The sequence below is a fragment of the Mixophyes fleayi genome, chromosome 5, assembly GCF_038048845.1.
Source record: "Mixophyes fleayi isolate aMixFle1 chromosome 5, aMixFle1.hap1, whole genome shotgun sequence".
NCBI lineage: Eukaryota > Metazoa > Chordata > Amphibia > Anura > Limnodynastidae > Mixophyes > Mixophyes fleayi.
Window position 1 is genome coordinate 129,888,513 of NC_134406.1, and position 22,532 is coordinate 129,911,044.

The following is a 22,532-nucleotide window of genomic DNA, read 5'->3' on the forward strand; positions in this document are numbered from 1 at the left end:
TCAGAGGAGTCGGGCAGAGTGGTACAGGAACTGAAGGATAGATCAACAGGTACGGATGAATCCCGTTCAGTCTTCCTTTCTCTGATCCGACGATCAATTTTAATGACGAGTTGCATCAACTCCTCCAGTGAATCGGATACCGGATACTGGACTAAGGAGTCCTTGAGCTGCTCGGTAAGTCCTAAGCGAAATTGACTTCGCAATGCTGGATCGTTCCAGGCACTATCAGTGGACCATCGTCGGAATTCCGCACAATATTCTTCCGCTGAGCGACGTCCTTGCCTCAACGCTCGGAAATGAGACTCAGCTGAGGCTACCCAGTCTGGGTCATCGTACAATAATCCCAAAGCTTGGAAAAAAGCATCCACAGACCGCAAGGCTGGGCTTGTTGAAGGCAAAGAGAAGGCCCAAGACTGAGGGTCGCCCTGGAGTAATGAGATGATGATCCCTACCCGTTGTTGCTCAGAACCAGAGGAACGTGGTTTCAGACGGAAGTACAACTTGCAGCTCTCTTTGAAATTACGGAAAGCTGACCTGCTTCCAGAGAATCGGTCCGGTAAGTTCATTTTAGGCTCCGGTTTGTCACCCACGGGGACTTGCTGGAGCTGCAGGTCTCTGGAAGCCCCTTCTTGGACTGCCAGGCGCTGAGATAAATTCTGCACCACTTGGGAAATTGCCTGTATCTGATTTGCAAGAATCTGTGCTGGAGATAGGTTTGGCTCATCGTTGTCCATGGCCGTATAATACCAATCTTCCTTTGCCGGTTATAATGTTAGGAACTCCCAAGCCAGTACAGTGAAACTCGGGGACTACTCTGAAGGCCCGGTGTTCGCTGGAGCCCCTAGTGGTGGGGACAGACTTGGCTGCGGGCCGACCGAGGGTCGAGTAACATATACTGACTTAAAAGAGCACCCAGGAGTGGAGTGATAGGCGGGCTGTAGTGAAGAGGGAATCCAAGGTCAAAGGTCACAAGCACAGATACGAAATCCAGGGACAAGCGAAGGGTCAGACACACAGGCAAAGAAGCAAAATCCGGAATCCAGGCAAAAAGGTCAAGGTCAGAAGAGAAGGTTCACAGGTCCAGGAACAAGCAGAGGTCAAAACACGGGTAGTCAATCCAAGGTAGCAATAACCAACAGAGAGAACAAGCAGGCAGCAGAACTGAGGGCAGAACGCTATAACCGGCAGTGAGGCTGCAGACCTCACTGCCCTAAATACCACAAGCCACCAATCAGAGCCTAGCTCTGAGTCTCACACAGCCCCTATACTAATTAAATTAATCAGCCCACAGGCTACTAGTACCGCTGGGACGCAGCACCAGATGAGAAGTGTCGGACCGTTGCCTTGGCAACGGCCGGCCAGGAACTGGAAATGACGTCCCGGTCGTCAAGGTGACGGTCGGGACGCCAGAGGACACAGGAAGCGAGCCGCAGCGGCTCGTGATAGGCATGCTGTCAATCAACTTCTGGGCCACATACTGACTCATGGCCGCCCATTCTTGCCTAATCAATATTTGGAGTTTGTCAGAATTTGTGGGTTTTTGTTTGTCCACCGTCTCTTGAGGATTGACCACAAGTTCTCAATGGGATTAACGTCTTGGGAGTTTCCTGGCCATGGACCCAAAGTTTCGATGTTTTGATCCCCAAACCACTTAGTTATCACTTTTGCCTTATGGCCTCATCATGCTGGAAAAGGCATTGTTTGAAGCTAAACTGTTCTTGAAAGGTTGGGAGAAGTTGCTCTTGGAGGTTGCTTTGGCACCATTCTTTGTTCATAACTGTGTTGTTAGGCAAAATTGACAGAGTCAGTGAGGAGCCTGAAGATAGAAGAACACAGAAGCAAAGAGAAGAAAACAGAAGACAGAAGAAAGAAGGGCAAGTAAAAGGTAAGATAAGGGCACAGAGTGAAATAAATAGACAAGGGGGCACATAGTGAAATAAATAGACAAGGGGCACAGACTGAAATCAATAGACAAGGGGCATAGAGTGAAATAGAGAAGAGACACCTGACATTCAGTCAGAATGGAGTGGGGAGGAGGGGAGAGTGGAGGGGGAGGATGGTACTTGGACACCGCAAAATTAAGTTTTTTTTGCCGACCAGCAGATAAACGGGTGGGGTGTTGAGAGTGATTGGCAGACAGTATGAAGAGCTTTGCACCCCCCTTAGCTTGTCTACCCTGTTGTTAGCAGATGTGTGCAGTGTTACAGTGCAGAGGTTACATTGATGGGGCAATGGGTTCAATTCCTTAATTTGTTGATGAAAAAAATGGACTCTAGTATGTGTTCATATGGAAGTGGATTTAGACTCTACATTCCAATGCAGAGGGAAAGAATGATAAATAGATTGCTTCCAGTTCAGCGCTGTGTCATAATAATAGAACTATAAAAGAAAATGTTGATAAATAATAGGGTTAGATTTATCAAACTTTCTAAAATGGAAAAGTGGAGGTGTTGCCCGTAAAAAAATATCAGGGGGTCAATGTATCAAACTGCGAGTTTGCCAGCGTGTTGAAATCGCGGCAAATCGCTACTTGCGTAAGCTGTAATACAGTAAATACAGGTTACGCAAGTAGCGCAGCGCATGCACAATGCGCTACGTTAATTGCGTAAGCGCTAAATACTGTAATATGTGATTTCCCCACTAGCGTGGGAAAATACCATAATACAGTACTTAGCTCTTACGCAAACAGCGTAAGAGCATTGCGAAACGGACCTCCTACTAGGTAGGAGGTGTTTGCGGCGGCTCCTGGCTTTTATTTTTTTTTACTTCAATTAAGACTAAAGAATCAAGAAATTACAAATATGTGCCCCTTCTGGGTGAAGTGTTCCAGTTGGCACAGATTCGTTTATGGAGGTACAAATGGCTGGGACTGGGGCAAGCCGGCAAGATGGATGTACAAATAATAAGGGACATTGGATCAAGAAAGAAGACATCATTGGTAAGTATTTGGTTTTTTTTATTTTTAATAAATAGTTGTGGTTTAAAAGAGGGTGGTTAGTGTCTTTATTGTGGGTTTTATTATTTTTAATAAATATGTGTGGTTTGTATGAGGGTGTTGTTGTTTTCTTAACTTTTTTCTTTGTGGAACTACAGGGCCCAGCAAGCCAGGAATGTCAGGGCATGTTGGCACTTGTGGTTCTCTAAGTGCCAACATGCCCTGGCTGCCGTGGCTTGTAGTTATACAAGCACCTGCATGGCCACACTGTTTTTGGCAACCTGGCTGGCAGGGACTTGTAGTTCCACCAACAAAATTGTTGTCAGTTTTTTTTTTTTAACTATTTAGCGCCATATTACCCTACTACCAACAGCCATGGGGTAGTAGGAAGAGCCCTAGTGCTATCAGCACTGGGCTGGTTCTTTCTAGGGAGAAGCCCGCTTGTTTTTTTCGGCGGACCCCACTCGCTAGGGAATCCAGCCCAGCGCTGAACAGTCTAGGGTAGGTTAGTCATTATGGCAGGGGGACCCCTGCGGCGCGTCTCCCTTCTATAGTGCCGCCAACCCTGGCTGGTTTGCCTAGTGCTGGTAAAGTGAAAATCGGGGGGACCCCACGCAAAATTTTTCTCCGATTTTCACGGGACCAGCACTAGTCAGGCAGCACTAGGGTTAAGCATAAATAGTGGGGGGACCTCACACTTTTTTTTTTTTAAACTTTTATCTGTTCTTTAACTTTTTAACACTGCCAGGGCAGTGTAACAGTGATGTGTTGATACAACACGATGCTATCAAGCAGCGTGTTGTATCTGGCGTGTTTAGAAGCAAACTCTCCTGAGTTTGCTAACTCGCAGCTTCATACATTGTAGACTTGTATAGCTGCAGTGGCAAACAGTAGTGAGTTTGATCTCTGGCGATTTTGCAAGTAGCGATTTTGACAGAAGCAGAACTCTGGCGATTTTGTATGAAAACTCAGCTTCATACATCGGCTAGTTTCAACTCTCCTGAGAAAATCGCTGGAGTTGCAAACTCGCAGCTTGATACATTTACCCCCAGATTTTAGATATAATTTTCTAAAATGTACTAGTCTAAACGATAGAATCTGATTAGTTTTTATGGGCAAGGCCTCCACTTTTCCTTTTTAGAAGGTTTAATAAACCTACTCCTATGAGTGTGTTCTGGGCATGACAAAAACACTCCTCAATTACCTACTTACATTAAAGGGCAAATGGCATTGTTTCCAATATTTTTTTTTAGCCCACAACAGTCCAAAATCTGAAATTGTTTAAATACAGCATGCAGCAAAAATAAAATTATTTACTTCTTGTATTTTGCAATTTGTGCCCAAACGTTCTGAGTGGTCTTTGACAAATCTAAGTGATCTCTCTGAAAATTGCATATATATTATGTATAATATTTATTTATAACTAGAGATGCTCACTGACCCCCGTGTTTTGGTTTTGAAGCTAGATTAGCTTTGTGTTTTGGTTTTGGTTTTGGATCTGGATTAGCTTTATGTTTTGGTTTTTGCAAAACCGCCCTGGCATGTTTTGGTTTTGGTTTTGGATCTGTATTGTTTTTGAAAAATTGCTAAAATATGCTAAAATCACATAATTTTGCTCTTTATTTGTTCCTAAATTCTTATTTACCTCAATAGCAATAATTTCCAGTCATTCCGAGTCAATTTTAACCACCTCACAGGTCCCAATATTATTTTCCTACACATACGGCCAAAGACTGCAGCGAGCTGGCTGGATGCTAATCGACAGAGCAACAACACAAACACACGGCAGTTCATAGCACATCTAGGAAACATTGTCAAACAGCAGTGACAGAAAAAAAAAAGAAAAGTGGTGCAAGATGGAATTGTCCTTGGGCCTTCCCAGCCACCCTTATGTAAGATATTGAAAAGGACATGTATAGTTTAACAAACCAAGCACTTCAGCGACAAGGCGTGCCACTTTTGTGGCTGAAGTGCTTGATTTGTTTGGGCCCACACAAAACAAGCTACAATGGACTTAAACCAGCTAAGCTAACAGTGCTGTTAATGAACTCTACAGTGGCAAGTTGTTGTTGTCATCATCCTCGGCCTCATCCTTACCCTCATCAGTGTGCACATCATCCTCACACAATATTAATTCATCCCCGCTGCAATCCACCATTACAGAAGTCTATGTACTTTGATGTAATTGGCGGCCTTCCTCTTTCAATTGTAGTTCATTTTGATGAACATCATCTTTTCGGAAGTAGTCTCCTACACCAATCACTGACAAGGTTCCGGTCCGTGCTGACAACTCTTTCCGAGTACGCACTCGAGAGAGGGCAGCTTAGGTATTGCAAAGCGATTTGGTACATGGGGTTCCAAATTCCCTTTTTTTCCTCCCAGTATGTAAAGGGACTGTCTGACGTGTCTATTTCTATGCTGTCATTAAAATAATCCTCCACTATCCTTTGGATGTTGATAGTAGGATCAACTGAAGGAGGAGACGCTATCCTGTCACGTAACACTTGAGCTATCATCTTGCTCACCAGGAGCTCCATGCATCTCTTAAGATCTGGGTCATTTAGAAACAAAGAGAAGACATAGCTCTTAAACCTAGGATCAAGCACAGTCTCCAAAATGTAGTGAACCAATTTCAAGATTTTGATAACTCTCACATCCTGGCAAAGTGAATAAAGTACTTGAACTACAAGTCCGACATACGTAACGGAATGGCTTTTTTTCATCTCACCCTTCAGTTTCTCAAGCTGCCTTTCCAAAAGTTTAATTAAGGGAATCACTTGGCTCAAGCTAACAGTGTCTGAACTCACTGCACAGGTGACTGCTTCGAAGGGTTTCAGCACCTTGCACAACACGGAAAGTATTCGCTTGAGTAAAATACATTCCCCCTCCTTTCCGAATGTCATGGCTTGTGGAGTAAGCGTGGAGAGCTTTTCGCTGTTCTTCCATCCTCAGAAGCATATACAGGGTGGAATTCCACCTTGTTACTACCTCTTGCTTCAGTTGGTGGCAGAGCAAATTAAATTGTTCTTGTAGGTGCTGCAATCTCCTACATGCTGTTGCAGAATGGCGGAAATATCTAGATATTTTACAGGCCACAGACAGCATCTCCTACATGTCCCTGTCATATTTCAAAAAGCTTTGCATCAACAAGTTAATTGTGTGAGCAAAACAGGGAACGTGATAGAATTCACCCAGCTGTAATGCTCTCACAATATTGGTGGCGTTATCAGAAATGGCATATGCTGAGGAGAGTCCAAGCAGGATAAGTCATGTTGCAATGATACCCCTTAGTTTTTATAACAGATTGTCAGCTGTATACCTCTTAGTGAAGCCGGTGATACAAAGAGTAGCCTGCCTCTGAAAAATGTGACATAGTTTTATACATGCTGCTGCTGTTACTGCTGGTGAAGGTGAATCACCAACCCAGTGGACTGTCACAGTCATACAATCATCATCATCACCATTTATTTATATAGCGCCACTAATTTCGCAGCGCTGTACAGAGAACTCATTCACATCAGTCCCTACCCCATTGGAGCTTACAGTCTAAATTCGCTAACATACACACCTGGGTGGGGAGTGAGAGAGAGAGACTAGGGTCAATTTTGATAGCAGCCAATTAACCTACCAGTATGTTTTTGGAATCTGGGAGGAAACCGGAGCACCCAGAGGAAACCCACACAAACACGAGGAGAACATACAAACTCTTCACAGATAAGGCCATGGTCAGGAATTGAACTTATGACCCAAGTGCTGCGAGGCAGAAGTGCTAACCACTAACCCCTAAGCCACCGTTTGCCCAGTTTCGCTTATCCACATATCTGTGGTTAAGTGTACATTGGGTAGAATGGCATTTTGTAGCCCAATTATAACATTTTTGCAAACCTTCTTGTACAGGTGAGGAATAGCTTTTCTTGTAAAATGGTGTCATAATGGAATTTAGTAACAGGGACACAAGACCTCAATTAACTGTCTGAAGCCAGTTGCATTAATAGTGGATATTGGACGCAGATCTAATACTAGCATAGTAGCCATGGTGTCTGTGATTCACTTTGCGACTGGGTGATTGCTTTTATACTTGCTTCCTCTTGCAAAGGATTGTTTAACAGTCAATTGTTGTAAACTACTAGTAGTGTTCTTTTTGGTCTGCTTCTGGATTGAAGATCCACCCCCAGCAGCAGCAGCAGCAGCAGTGAGACTATCGCTCAAAAATTCTTCAGAAGATTCATGGATAGTGGAAGAGTCATCTAGCCTTAGCAACTTGGATGCAGGACTAATTCCGATCACTACAGAGGATATTGATGAGGATGGTGTTGTGGGTGTAGATTGCAGGTGCCGGGATCTAGGTGAGAGAAGGAAGCTAGCTGATGCTGGACTGCATGTTATTTTTTTAGCATAAGTTTCCAATTTTCCCAACAGTTTGCAATGAACTCGCTTCAAATGGCATAACATGGATGAGGTTTCTAGATGGTTAAGGTCCCAACCTCTACTGACTGTGGCTTTACAAACGCTACAAATGGCTAGACAACTGTTGTCAGGATTTGGGTAAAAATAATTCCACACATAAGAGGTGGATTTGTTTGGTCTTATGCCCAGGCATGACAATGGCCTTCCCCTTATCATGTGCATGAACTGCTTCCATTGGTGCAGGACATACACAAGCAACATCATCCTCATCAAGATCCTCATTAGTGCCGTCATCAGCTACATAAATATCCCCCTCATCCTGTTGCCATTCCAAAGTGGCATCCTCAATTTGTGTATCACTTGGGCAGCTCATCCACACAACTGCAGAAATGCTGAAAGGAGGCTTCTTTATGAGTATAGTATCAGAAAGGTCGTGCTTACAGCTAGCACTCGTGGATAGACTCTCCTTAGGGATTTGTGCCATTTTTGAATCTGAACATACATTTTCTTCTAATGCCTCACTGTTTTCTTCCAGCTCAGGTTTTACACGTAAAAGTATTTGGGCTCCACTTTTGAGTCAGAATGACAAGGTATGACCTTACAAGAAGATGGCTCACTGACAGTTGCATAACTAGCACTTCTAGAGAAAGGCGAAGGCCTGATTCTTTCCTTGCCACTGTGTGTGTAGAATGGCATGTTGGCAATTTTATTCTTTTCAGCACTTAACTTTGCCTGGATTACAGGTGTTTTTTTCTTTACCAAGGTAAAAGGTGCTGTTTTACATTTTAGTTTCCCTGACTTAATCCCACTATGCACTTTAACATAGGATTTAGCAGATGACATAGAGGGAATACTATCATCATGGCTGGTTCCAGCAGCTGCTTGGTGCTCCTGGTCTTCTGTGGACTGATATGAGTCCATTTTGATGACACAGTACAAATGTGACTGTAGACTTTTGATAACACTACCAGCTCTATTATTATAATATCGGATTCAACACTGAAAACTGCCACCTCTCCTGTTTTTGGGTGAGCTATGGCAAAGTACAATGTCACTGGAGACTTTTAATTCCACTGCCAGCCCTATAATATGTCTTTCAGCACTGAAAATTGCCACCTCTCCTGTTTCTGAGTGAGCTATGGCAAAGTAAAATGTCACTGGAGACTTTTAAAAACACTGACAGCCATATTATTACAATTTTGCTTTCAGCACTGAACATTGCCACCTCTCCTGTTTCTGGGTGAGCTATGGCACATTAGAATGTCACTGGAGACTTTTAATTACACTGCCAGCCCTATAATGTGTCTTTCAGCACTGAAAACTGCCACCTCTCCTGTTTGTGGGTGAGCTATGTCACAGTACAAATTCACTAGAGACTGCCAAAAGCACTGCCACCCCTCCTCTTTCTCTTTCATTAATGACATTGCCCAACTGCACTGGAGACTGCCAACAACCCTGCTACCCCTTCTGTGTCTGTCTGTGAAATGGCGCTGGATCTCCATGGAGGGCGGTACTTAAAGAACACAAAACTTGCGAGATCCGGTGACGCAGCGATGACGTTTTGCCTTGTTTTCACTTCCGAGGGCGCTCAATAGTACCGAGCCGGCTCGGTATGGTACTCGGATCAGCGAAGTTCGGGTGGGCTCAGTTGTCGGAGAACCAAGCCCGAGGATCTTTATTTATAACACATTTTACCAGGAACATATATATTTAGAGTCATATAGTGTTTTCAAGTGTTTTCTGGACCATCATGTACAATAGTGACTTGGTTGCAGACAGAAGAAATTGAGCATTGCATCACAACTATGCCTGTAGAACTATAAAAAATACTAGTTTTCTACATATCTAGCTGCTCCACATTACATTATGGAACATTTTTTTTCATGCATTACATTGATATAGGTCACTTGCAAATGATTTTGAAGATTGATCAGCAATGCCACCTAAACAGACATGATCACGGGTACATTTTGTAATTTTCTAATTTAATTTGGTTATTTTACGAAATCTTTAATGGTCTTTTGGGATCATAGATATTATTTTTTTTTTAATGCACATCATCTTTCTTCATTACTAATGATTGCTTTAATAATCTTCAGGAATTTTAAGCAGAGTGAATTATACCATTTTAACGGCAATTTATAATATTTTCAAATTGAAAATGTATTTAAACATGATTCTAGCTCCATGCATGAGTTCTATTATAGAGTTGTGCAAAGCATTATTTTCCACAACAAAGAACATGCCTAGCTTGAGTTCCAAATTCTAATTTTTATACAGCCCCCGTACATTTGCTTGCCTCCCTTGTAATGAGTAAAAGAGAACTCATTGTTTTTCTTAATGTGACATAAAAAGTATTGACTTGTAGTTCACATTCAGTTGTCTAACCTCCCATGTAAAAGATAATCACAGACAAGTCAGCATTTTCTGCTGCAGTGATTACATTTCAAAATAAACCATATTTACATTGTTTTGTTTTAGAATGGACTGTTAAGGTAAGGTGATTTTGCAAAAATGGTAATTTGATTCAACGCTCTGAACATCTGTGAATAAATATATGCATTGCATTTATGCACATTTCTTTTGCTGTTGATTATACTGTTTACTTTTGTGCAAGATAACCTTAAGTAAAAGATTAGCATAAATGTATATAATTTACTTTAAAAGTATTTTATGTACACTTTTTAAATTGTTACTGTTTATTTACAGTTTACACCGCTATCAGAGGTGTAAAAAACACCAGTAATTTAGTTTTTTTGACAGTTGTGGAACTAATTCCACTGCAGAGGGCGTGACCGCTATGGGGTCCTGTGGTGAATCCCCAATTCGCTGGTAACAGTTTAAAAAGTCACATTTCACTGCAGTTTTCAAATCACAATATAGCACAGAGTTAGTTGTCTTTAGGATATGGGCCCCCCTCAGTGGATTGTGTGGTTACACCTTGAAGAGTCTCTTGCCCCATGCTGAGCAGGCTGGCGCTGTTTTACGTTTTGATCCGACACTGTTGGTTATTACTTTAATCAGGGGACCCATGCTCATTATTTACTGCTTTAGTAATATTTTTTTACAGCACTGAATTAAATAAAAAGGATGTGTGATGTAGACATTTTAAGTTAATGTAGCGTGAACTAAGGAGGATGTTATATAAAAGATAGGCAATGCTGTTAAATTGTTCTGTAACAAATAAAGGTAATTTCTGAAGCGCATTTGGTGCATACCACAAATCGTCTTTGTTTCAAACAGATTATTCCCCCAGAGCACATTAAGTAGCAAACCTACTCTGCATGGTTGGGACATGTCTAAAGGTTTGCAGAAAACAATTAGTTAAGCCTCATTTATGGCTTCAATAAATATGAGAGCGAGGGGACATTAGGAATATTTTTATTATTTTTGTGTGTTTCAAGCTTTTGGGCAAAGTGAACCTAGGAATGCGCTTCTCCTTCTAAGTGCAACTTGAATGCATCCCATTGAATGTAGAGGATGGCACCTGGTTTCCCCAACTCTGAGGAGAGGGAAGATGTGGAGTCATTTTGTGGAGTGAAAATGGTTATGTGCCCTTCCATAAATCAATGAATACCCCTAAAGATGCACACTACTATCCCCATTTGTTTCAATTTAATAATCTCACTCTGCTTTTCAAAAATAGGCACACCAGTGTGCCTACTCTCTACTCCATCCAATTTCTATCCTTGGCTGATACAAACTTCTGTCCTCTGCATATGATGCCATCATGCCAACCACTGCTGTTTAGTGGAAATCTAGGTACACTAGCACAAATCAATATGTGCGATGCCACCAAAGACAATTCTGCATTGAATCACAGCTGTTTTGCTTTGTAAATAAAGCCCGATCTGTACAAATTTCTGGAGGTTTGTGGGTGTGACTGGAAATGCACATGGAGAAAGAGTCAAATATCCTTCCTACTACAACCTTTCATTAATTTTAACTTTTCTGGTTTTCAACTAAAATACTCTTCTTGTCTTAAAACAGTGTTTCCAAACTCAGTCCTCAGGTACCCCTAACAGTGCCTGTTTTTCATATCTCCTTGGTGGAGCACAGGCGTATTCATTACTGATTGACACATTATAATTCTGTCACCTGTGGATCTGTTACAATGTGTCAGTCAGTAATGAATACACCTGTGTTCCAGCACGGACATATGGAAAACATGCACTGTTAGAGGTACTTAAGGACTGAGTTTGGGAAACAGGAATCATAAGGGGGTATATTTACTAAACTACGGGTTTGAGAAAGTAGAAATGTTACCTATAACAACCAATGATATTCTAGCTGTCATTTTGTAGAATGCACTAAATGTACTAAATAAACTTACACGAGTGAAATAAGTACCTCAAACTGAAAAAACACACCCTCCTGTGGTCCTGTACACTTAACAGACGGAAATAAGCAGCGCAAACGCAATAAAACACACCCACCTGCGGATCTTTAAACCAGTGGCAGATCCAGGGGAGGCGATCTGGGCAATCGGGGGCTTGCTGTCGACGGCTGCACGCTATGTGCAGGTCCGCTCGGCAGTGACAGGTAGAGACAGTGTGCTGCTTGGCTGCTCTGATTGTGTTTAAAACACAATCAGAGCAGCCGGGCAGCACACTGTCCTTGCCTGTCACTGCCGAGCGGACCTGCACATAGTGTACAGCCGCCGGCAGCCTCAGAAGACAGAAAGGTTGCGGGGCCTAAATCGTCCTCCCCTAGATCGCCCAGGGTACAACCATTTTCTAGATCCACCCCTGCTTTAAACATGGTACGGATTTAAACAAGCGACGGATTTCAAGTGATTGACGGGAAGTTAAGCAATGTATACGTCACACACAATGTTGGGGGGGGGGCAAAGAGTTCAATTACACAGAACACAACACAATGCCTGGGGCTTATTTTTACGGGATAGCTCTTTACTCATTAATCAATGGCAAATAACAATGATGTGGAACACTCTGAACAAGGTTTTTCCTTTGCTATTATTTAGTGTAATACACACTTTTAATTAAAACACACATGGCCTTTCTGTGTTTTGGAATTCAAATCAGCGTATAGTACGCAAAATGCATGGATATGGCTATATTAAAAGCACATACATAATGATTCTATAAAAATGTATGTTGTGCTAGAAATCCATCTGGCTTTTCAGGAAAATGCATAGCATACTCTTCCATAAAGGATACATACACACACACTAAGGGTTTCTGTCTGGATTAGAACTCATGACTGTCTTTATGGAAAGTGGGATAGCTACCCACTAGCCTAACCTGAAATGTGGAAAAATACAGAGAACACCAACAATGCAGCATGCGTGCTACACAGGCAACTCACACTTAATAGTACTCTTCATTATTCACATAAATTACTGAACAAATGCCAATCTCACAGGTAGCTCACTGGTTAGCACTTTGAACTCAGAACACAGCAGCCATGAATTCAAATACCAAGCATACCCACAACTATTGTGTGGACTGGAATCAATATGCTAACAAGAAACACAGGAATTTCACACAATGGTTTCATTTTTTAATTTGGATTTGTTATACACGCTCAACCACATTGTAAAATATGCCCTCACTGTCATGAGCCACGGCGGTACTCACAGCCACCGGGGCTCGCTTCCTGTCGGTCCCAACGTCCCGGCCATCACCATGACGACCGGGACGTCACTTCCCTCCAACGGTCGGACGTCTCCTCAGCGCCGCGTCCCGGCAGCCAGGCACGCATGCGCCCTAGGGACAATCAGTCAGATTCAGCCTGTGGCTGAATTAGCAGGCATTAGCCTGCAAGTGTGGATTTCAGGGCTAAGCCCTGATTGGTCTTGCTAGGTGCTGGCAATTAGCCTGCAAGTGTGGCTATGTCTAGGGGCAGGTTCTGATTGGATGTGGGTTGTATTTAAGGCAATGAGGTCTGCTGCCTCATTGCCGGTTATAGTCTCTGTATCCAGTCTGCTGTACCTGCTCTCTGCCTTGTTCCTGTCTATTGGACTTGCTGTTGTTTACCTGTGTATGACCCTTGGCTTGGATTTGGACTTTGCTTGTGTATCTTGTGACCCTGACCTCTGGCTTGAATACCGACCTCCCTGTCTGTTCGTGACCCTTTGACCTCAGCTCGTATACTGGTACTGTTGTCCGCTGCCGGCCCCTTGACCTCTGCTTGGATTCCACTCCGCTTGCTTGGGTTCTCCCCAGCCGGTACACACTTCACGACCCTCTGTCAGTCTGCAGCCCAGTCTGTCCCCACCATCAGGGGCTCCAGTGAACACCTGACTGGCAGAGTAGATTCCGGGTTGTGTCGTGCCGGCTGGAGGGGTTCCTAACATTATATCCGGCCCAAAAAACAGACGTTCCGGAGACGAAGTTTAGATGGAAGGAAGTGGAACTTCACCGTCTCCGGCGCAAGCCCGAGCGGGTCATGTGGAATCCCTGTACCAAATGATCCAGGGATTGTCTGAGCATTTGTCCACTCAAGAAGAAGCTGCTAAATCTTCACAACCCACTCCGAGTTCTGTCTGAGAACCTAAGATGAACTTACCGGATCGCTTCACCGCAAATAGATCCTTGTTCCGGAATTTCAGGGAGAGCTGCAAGCTTTATTTCTGGTTGAGACCCCGCTCCTCCGGTTCAGAGCAACAAAGAGTCGGGATTATCATTTCCCTCTTACAGGGTGACCCCCAGTCTTGGGCCTTTTCCTTGCCGCAGACCAGTCCTGCCATGCAGTCAGTAGATGCTTTCTTCGAGACATTGTGTCTACTGTATGACGACCCGGATCGAATGGCCTCCGCTGAAGCTCATCTACGGGCCTTTAAACAAGGCCGATGGTCGGCAGAAGAATACTGCGCGGAATTTCGTAGATGGTCACCTGATAGTGGATGGAATGAACCTGCCTTACGCAGTCAGTTTCGTTTAGGCCTGTCAGAACAAATCAAAGACTCTTTGGTGCAATATCCATCTCCTACCTCATTGGAGGATCTGATGCACCTCTCCATTAAAATTGACAGGAGAATTAAAGAGCGAAAAACTGAAAAAGAGGCATCTTCTCCTCCATCTGTTCTGATTCCTGTTTCCACGGATGATGAGGAGCCTATGCAATTAGGAGCATATCGTCTCTCTTCTGAGGAAAGAGACAGGAGACATTCGCAAGGTCTATGTCTCTACTGTGGCACAAAAGGCCACTTCTCCCGTTCCTGCCCAAATAAGTCGGGAAAAGACCATGCCTAGGGAATGAGGGGAAAGTTCACATAGGTCAGCAAATTATCTCCTCGAAAAATGCTGTATTAATCCCTGCACAGCTCACCTTCAGTGCTCGCTCTGTGGACCTGTCGGCCTTCATTGATAGCGGAGCTGCAGGCAACTTCCTTGATATCAGGTTTGCCCGCTCTGCCGGAATTCCGATGGTAAAACTCAAATCTGCTATTACTATCTGTGGCTTAGACAGAAGTCCGTTGCCTGGTGGCAAGATTTCCTGGGAGACCCTGCCACTACAGTTGAAGATCGGAACTCTCCATTCTGAGTCAATCACCTTCTTCCTGATCGATTGTTCGTCGGTTCCCTTGATCCTGGGCCACCCATGGCTCTCCCGTCATAACCCTGTCATGGACTGGATGAAAGGAGAGATTGTTCAGTGGAGTCCTTATTGCACACAGTCTTGCTTGTCACTGCCTCTGCGTATGATTCAGTCTATTCCGGAGCAGCTTCCCTCACAATATCTTGGATTCTGGGATGTGTTCTCCAAGAAGGCTGCTGATACCTTACCACCGCACTGTGACTTTGACTGTGCCATCAAGCTTATTCCTGGTTCCAAGTTACCTAAGGGTCGTCTGTATTCCCTCTCTGTTCCCGAGACCAAATCCATGCAGGAATACATTGATGAAAATCTGGAGAAAGGCTTTATCAGGCCATCTAAATCTCCCGTAGGAGCAGGATGCTTCTTTGTATCCAAAAAGGATGGAGGGCTAAGACACTGTATAGATTACCGGGGATTGAATCTTATCACAATTAAGAACACCTATCCTCTCCGGCTCATTTCTGTACTTTTTGATCAATTGAGAGGGGCTACTGTCTTCACAAAAATCGACCTTCGTGGAGCGTATAATCTCATCTGTATCAAGGAAGGAGATGAGTGGAAGACGGCATTCAATACGCACTCTGGCCACTACGAGTATCTGGTCATGCCGTTTGGCCTTAGCAATGTACCTGCAGTGTTCCAGGACTTGATCAATGAAGTTCTTCGGGAATTCCTTGGTTGTTTCGTGGTCGTCTATTTAGATGATATCCTCATCTATTCCAGATCTTTGCCCGCCCATCAGACTCACGTCAAACAAGTTCTACAAAAATTGCGAGAGAACCACCTTTACGCTAAGCTGGAAAAGTGTGAGTTCGAGGTGCAGAGGGTATCCTTTTTAGGCTATGTAATCTCTTCTGAGGGATTCTCCATGGATCCAGCTAAGGTCCAGGCTATTTTGGATTGGGTGCAACCCAACAATCTTAAGGCGGTGCAGAGGTTCCTGGGCTTCTCCAAATATTATAGGAGAGTCATTCACAACTTTGCTGACATTGTGGCTCCCATTGTCGCTCTGACCCATAAAGGAATGGATCCAACTAATTGGTCGTCCCAAGCAGTAGCCTCATTCGAAAGCCTGAAAAAGGCCTTTGTCTCCGCTCAAGTCCTTAGACATCCGGATCCAGCTAGGACATTTGTTCTTGAGGTCGACGCCTCGGACATCGGTGCCGGTGCCATCCTATCGCAGAAGGATCCTCATACTAATCGTCTGCACCCATGTGCATATTTCTCCCATCAGTTCTCTTCAGCGGAAGCCAACTATGATGTCGGTAATAGAGAACTATTGGCAATTAAATGGGCCTTCGAGGAGTGGCGGCATTGGTTGGAGGGCGCTTCACATCAGAGCTCTGTCATTACCGACCACAAGAACTTACAATATATACAGTCAGCCAAAAGTTTAAATCCCAGACAGGCCCGGTGGGCGTTATTCTTTACCCGGTTTAATTTCCTGATCACCTACCGACCAGGTTCCAAAAATGTCCGGGCAGATGCCCTGTCCAGAAGTTTCTCGGCACACCACGTTCCAGTCACTATCCCAGAGCCGATTATTCCTCCTTCTGTAATCCATGCCGGGTTAACCCAAGATCTGAGTATCACACTTCAGAGATTCCAGAAATTAGCCCCGGATACTACTCCGGAGCGACGTCTCTTTGTTCCAGTCCATCTAAGGAAGGCGGTTATTGCAGAGGCGCATAACAGTAGGGTTGCGGGACACCCTGGAATTTTCAAGACGTTAGAAATCCTTTCCCGTACAGTCTGGTGGCCATCTATGTCTGCTGACGTCAAGAGTCATGTCCTCTCATGTGAGGTTTGTGCCAGAAACAGAGTTCCTAGGATCCGCCCAGTAGGCCAGTTAGTTCCTTTGGCACCACCTGCAAAACCATGGACCCATTTGTCCATGGACTTTATAGTGGATCTACCACCTTCTGCAGGACACAATACCATTTGGATCGTGGTAGACCGGTTCAGCAAGATGTCATATTTCGTTCCCTTAACCAGACTGCCTACTGCTTGGGATTTGGCCGTCTTATTCATTCAACATATTTTCCGGCTCCATGGACTCCCTACTGACATCGTTTCCGATCGGGGTTCTCAGTTCGTAGCGCAATTCTGGAGATCTTTCTGTACCCTTCTCGGAATCAAGGTTAGTTTATCATCCGCATACCACCCTCAGTCAAATGGGCTAACCGAAAAGTTTAACCAGTCCTTAGAGAAGTTTTTACGATGCTACACATCGGAGTTCCATGATAATTGGTCTTCCTTGTTACCCTGGGCAGAATTTGCCTGCAACAATTTCTGTCATTCATCTACTAAAACGTCTCAGTTTTTCTGCAATTATGGTTTTCATCCCAGATCTAACTCCTTGTATTCGCTCACCCAGTTGGTGTCCAGGAGATCCGTTCCACTGCAAGAGATCTCAGAGTTATCTTGAGGAAAGTACAGGCATCTCTGAAACAAGCTTCATTTGTCGCAAAAAAAAATTTGGATCGCCACCGTACCATCTGCTCCTTCAAGGTGGGCCAGAGAGTGTGGCTGTCCATAAAAAACATTAAGCTCAGACAGCCTTGCAAAAAGTTGGGCCCTAAGTTCATCGGTCCGTTCCTTATCATTAAGCAGGTGAATTCTGTCGCATTTAGGTTAAGAATTCCGGGCTCGTTGAGAATTCCCAACACATTTCACTGTACTCTATTGAAGCCGTTAATATATCCTACTCAAATCCAGTCTTCAAATTTGCCTGAGAGAAATTCAAACAGATCACCAAGATACGTTGTTCAGAAGATCTTGGATTCCAAAAAAGTGCAAGGTCAGGTGCACTTCCTAGTGCAGTGGAGGAATCGTGGGGTAGAAGAACGGTCTTGGATTCCACGGAGACAATTCCATGCTCCTAAACAGCTGTCAGTCTGCAGCCCAGTCTGTCCCCACCATCAGGGGCTCCAGTGAACACCTGACTGGTGATTCCGGGTTGTGTCGTGCCGGCTGGAGGGGTTCCTAAAACTCATATTTATCCTGTATTGTAAGAAAATCATTTTTGGGGGGGGGGTACTTTCGAAAAGCCTCAGGGGCCACAGTTCACATGCACATTATTATGTCTATGCTGACATTCATTACTACGAATGGACTAGGGGGGGGTTTAGGGGACAGCCTCCTTGAAGTTAAATGCAACATTGCCTGTAAACAGACTTTCATCATGATCCAGTTAGGTCATGTACTCAGCTTTATCCAAACAGAACGCTCACCACACTCCAGTACCATGGAGCTTTGCAATGCTTGCACTTCTGCCTTACACCACTCACGCCTCTTCTGGGTACAGTTTCCATGTTCTCTGCAATGTGTGATTGCCTTAGCTCTGATACTTGAACTTAACATTGGACTATCACTACAATGACACATGATTTGGGGAAATTGAAAACTAGCTAGGGCAATTTATCTTGCACACAGGGCCTACAGATGCCATACCTCTTACAGGGGTGGCTTGTTCGTGGAGGGCACATGTTCCTTTTGGATGACATGCAAACAGCAAATCACAACCTTTTCTGCTAGAGAAATGATGATGGAGTTCAAAACAAACCATCTTCCTTAAATGTTACTCTTTTGGAATCATTATATACATTCTCTGTTGTCCTTAGACCCACTTGTTGGGTAATTAGAATATATTAATAAAGACACACACACCAATGAATCTGTTTTTCAAAATTATATTATTATAAAACTCCTCCATAAATCAAACATATTTACATAATGTAAGAAAACTATTTACAATAAAAAATTGAAACGAAAAAAAAAATTACTCCAAGAGTGAAGACCAGTAGGCCATTTTTTTTAAAAAAAAAAATTTGATTAGTTTTTTAGTTTTTTTGTGTTGTTTTTTATTTTATTTATCAATTTGGACATTTCACCCCTCATTTCGCTCAATGCTGGTGGGGGAGGCCAACTGACACCTTCCTCCATGTGTGCTGAAAGAAACCAGAAAAAAAACCCATTAAATACATGTAATCCTATTTTTCCAAACAAACAGGAATTACTAGAGATGTGTACTGTTACTAGAGATGCTCACTGACCCCCGTGTTATGGTTTTGGTTTTGGTTTTGGATCTGGATTACCGTCGTGTTTTGGTTTTGCCAAACCGTGATTGCGTGTTTTGGTTCTGGTTTTGTTTGGTTTTATTTTGCTATTTTGTTTAAAAATCAATGTTTTTGGGCCTAAAATAACCAAATTTAGTGCTCCACCTGTTTCTTGGATAAGTAATGTAATTGTAAAGCTAATAAATTATCCAAAAAACAGTTTAATTCCTGGTAGGCCTTCATTAATTCTACACACAGACCAGATTGTCTTCCTCTCCATCTATGAATATAGGCAATGCCGCCATCGTCTTTGGATGTATATTACACCCTACACTTATACTTAAATATGTAAAGAAATGGACAAAGGCAGTTTGGTTTCTGTCTCTCTAGGCCCCCCTCCAGTTGTAGAAAATACAAAAAAATTCAGCCGCTATAGACTGTACAATATTAATAGAAATGGACAAAGGCAGTTTAGTTTTGTCACGGATCAATGTAGAAATACAGCTAAGGAGCCGTGGATAAGGTGAAAAAACAAACAATGTTTATTGCTGGAGAGTATGAACAGGTGATGAAATCATAAGCTTGCAGAAATACCAGATATTTAGCAATTGCAGGTAAATGGGAGGTGAGGAAAGATTCCAGGCAGCATATACAGGGAAATGCACAGGTAAGTCCCAGGTTCACATATGAAACAGGTCAGCAGAATGTATGTTGAAATAGATCTCATCCAGCATAAATCCAGAAGCACAAAAGGAGGAAGTGACCACAGAGTATAACATCAGGATGACAACAATAACCAGCAATGTATGCTGGGAGTGACAGGTTTAAGAAGGGACACAACCAGGTGCAATAATTACAGGGCAGGTTAACCCCTGATACAAACAAGTAGGGCACAATAGCAGCACCTCTGATGAATGAAGGTACTGCAGCAGCACATAAAAATAAACACAAATACTACACAGTTCAAAACAAACAGGGGCTGCGGGATGCAAGCAGTATTCAAAAGGGAGATGTTGAAAAGCAGACGGAGGCAGACCATGACAGGTTCCTGTCTCTATAGGCCCCCCTCCAGTTGTAGAAAATACCAAAAAATTCAGCCCTTATAGACTGTACAATATTAATTGAAATGGAGAAAGCCAGTTTTGTTTCTGTCTCTCTAGGCCCCCCTCCACTTGTATAAAATAACAAAAAATTCAGCCGTTATAGACTGAATGGACAAAGACAGTTTGGGGTCACTCTTTGTATGACACACTACCCTTAAGGAGAAATTGCCCAAACAGCAGCCTTTCAAGACGGTACGTGATATGGAAATGCCCCAAGTCCCTTTCCTCTTTGGGGTAGATTGCACCCTACACTTACATAGAAAGTTTTAAAAAGAGGTTATCGTCATCAACTTCAGCTTCATCCTCAGTGTGTACATCATCATCACAGACTATCAATTCATCGCTGCTTGAATCCGCCATTAGAGAACAGTCAGTGCTTGGATGTCTTGGATGGTGAAGGCCTTCCTCGTGGAAGATGTAGTTCATTTTTATAAACATCATTTTCTCCACATTTTTGGGAAGTAATCTTCTACAGCGATCACTGACTAAGTTCCCTGCTGTGCTGAACACTCGTTCAGAGTACACACTGGAGGGTGGGCAGCTTAAGTATTGCAAAGCAATTGTACATGGGTTTCCAAATGGCCTGCTTTTCTTCCCAGTAAGGAAAAGGACTATCTGACATTTCCATACCAATTACCTCTTGAAAATAATCCTCTACCATCCTTTGCATGTTAATACTCATATTGGATGGAATTATGGGCAAGGTTACAGATTTTTTTGAAAAATCCTTCAAACCAGCCCAGGGGGTAAATGTATCAATCTGCGGGTTCTTCAACACCCGCGTGTTCAGCCTCTTCCGTGATTAAATTTCAAGCGGCGCTGCATTGTAAAGGGTTAACTTCCCTTTACAATGCAGCGCCGCTTGAAATTTAATCGCGGAAGAGGCTGAACACGCAGGTGTTGAAGAACCCGCAGATTGATACATTTACCCCCAGATGTTAAACCGTTCTGGTCTGCCCTCTACGTCCTCCCTGCTTCTTTTTTAAAAATTAATTTTTTTACGAGCAGCAGCTGCTTGAGAAACTGAAGGAGGACACGTCGTCTAGCCAAAGGCCCAGTTCAGTGGACAACTTGCTAAGCAATAGCTCCTTTAATAGCAAATAGTTCACATCCCATTCATTTTGAAGCAAAGTCTTAATGTAGGTCTTAAACCTTGGATCAAGCACAGTGGCCAAAACGTACTAATCCGAGCTGAAGATCTTAATAACTCGAGGATCATTGTGAAGCGAATTAAGTACTTGATCGACAAGGCCAACATACTTTGCGGAATTGCTTGCTTCAATCTCCTCCTTCAGTTTCTCAAGCTGCTTTTCCAATAGTCTAATTAAAGGAATGATTTGACTCAAACTAGCAGAATCTGCACTCACTTCACACATCACAACTTCAAATGGTTTCAGCACCTTGCACGGCACTGAAAGGATTCCCCACTGTGCAAGAGTGAAATACATGCCCCTGCCTTTCCCAATGTCATGGCTTGTGCAATACGCTTGGATGGCTTTGTGCTGTTCCTCCATCCTCTGCAGCATGTACAGGGTGGATTACCACCTAGTTACCACCTCCTGCTTAAGTTGGTGGCAGGGCAAGTTAAACTGCTCTTGGAGCTGCTACAATCTCCTATATGCTGTGGCTGAATGCCTGAAATGGCCTGAAATCTTACGGGCCACCGAAAGCATCTCCTGCACCTCACAGTTATTTCGTAGGAAGCTCTGCACCACCAAGTTGATGGTGTGAGCAAAACAGGGAATGTGCTGTAAATCACCCAGCTGTAATGCTCGCACTATATTGTGGGCGTTATCAGAAATGACATATCCTGGGGAGAGTCCAAGTGGTATAAGCCATGTATCAATCACATCTCTTTGTTTGCGTAACAAATTGTCAGCTGTATGCCTGTTAGTGAAGCCGGTGATACAAAGAGTGGCCTGCCTGTGACAAATGTTACGTAGTGGTGTACATGCTGCTGGTGTTCCTGCTGGTGAAGGTGAATGACCAACCCAGTGGGCTGTCACAGTCATATAGTCTTTGGTTTTACCACTTCCACTTGTTCACATATCTGTGGTTAAGTGGACAGTGGGCAGAATGGCATTTTTCAGCGCAATCTCTACATTTGTACACACTTTTTGGTATAGTTGTGGAATTGCTTTACGGGAAAAATGGTGTCGCGATGGAATTCTGTAACGCGGACACAAAACCTCAATTAACTGTGAAAAACCAGCTGCGTTTATTGTGGATATTGGACGCAGATCTAACACTAACATGGCAGCCATGGTGTCTGTGATTCGCTTGGCGACTGGGTGACTGCTGTCATATTTGCTTCCCCTAGCAAATGATTGTTTCACAGTTAATTGTTGAAATGTAGGACTGCTCTTTTCTTTGGCCTTCCTCTGGGCTGACGATTCACCCCCAGCAGCAGCAACAGCAGCAGCAGTGGGACTAACGCTTTCTTCAGAGGAATCAATAATAGTGCAT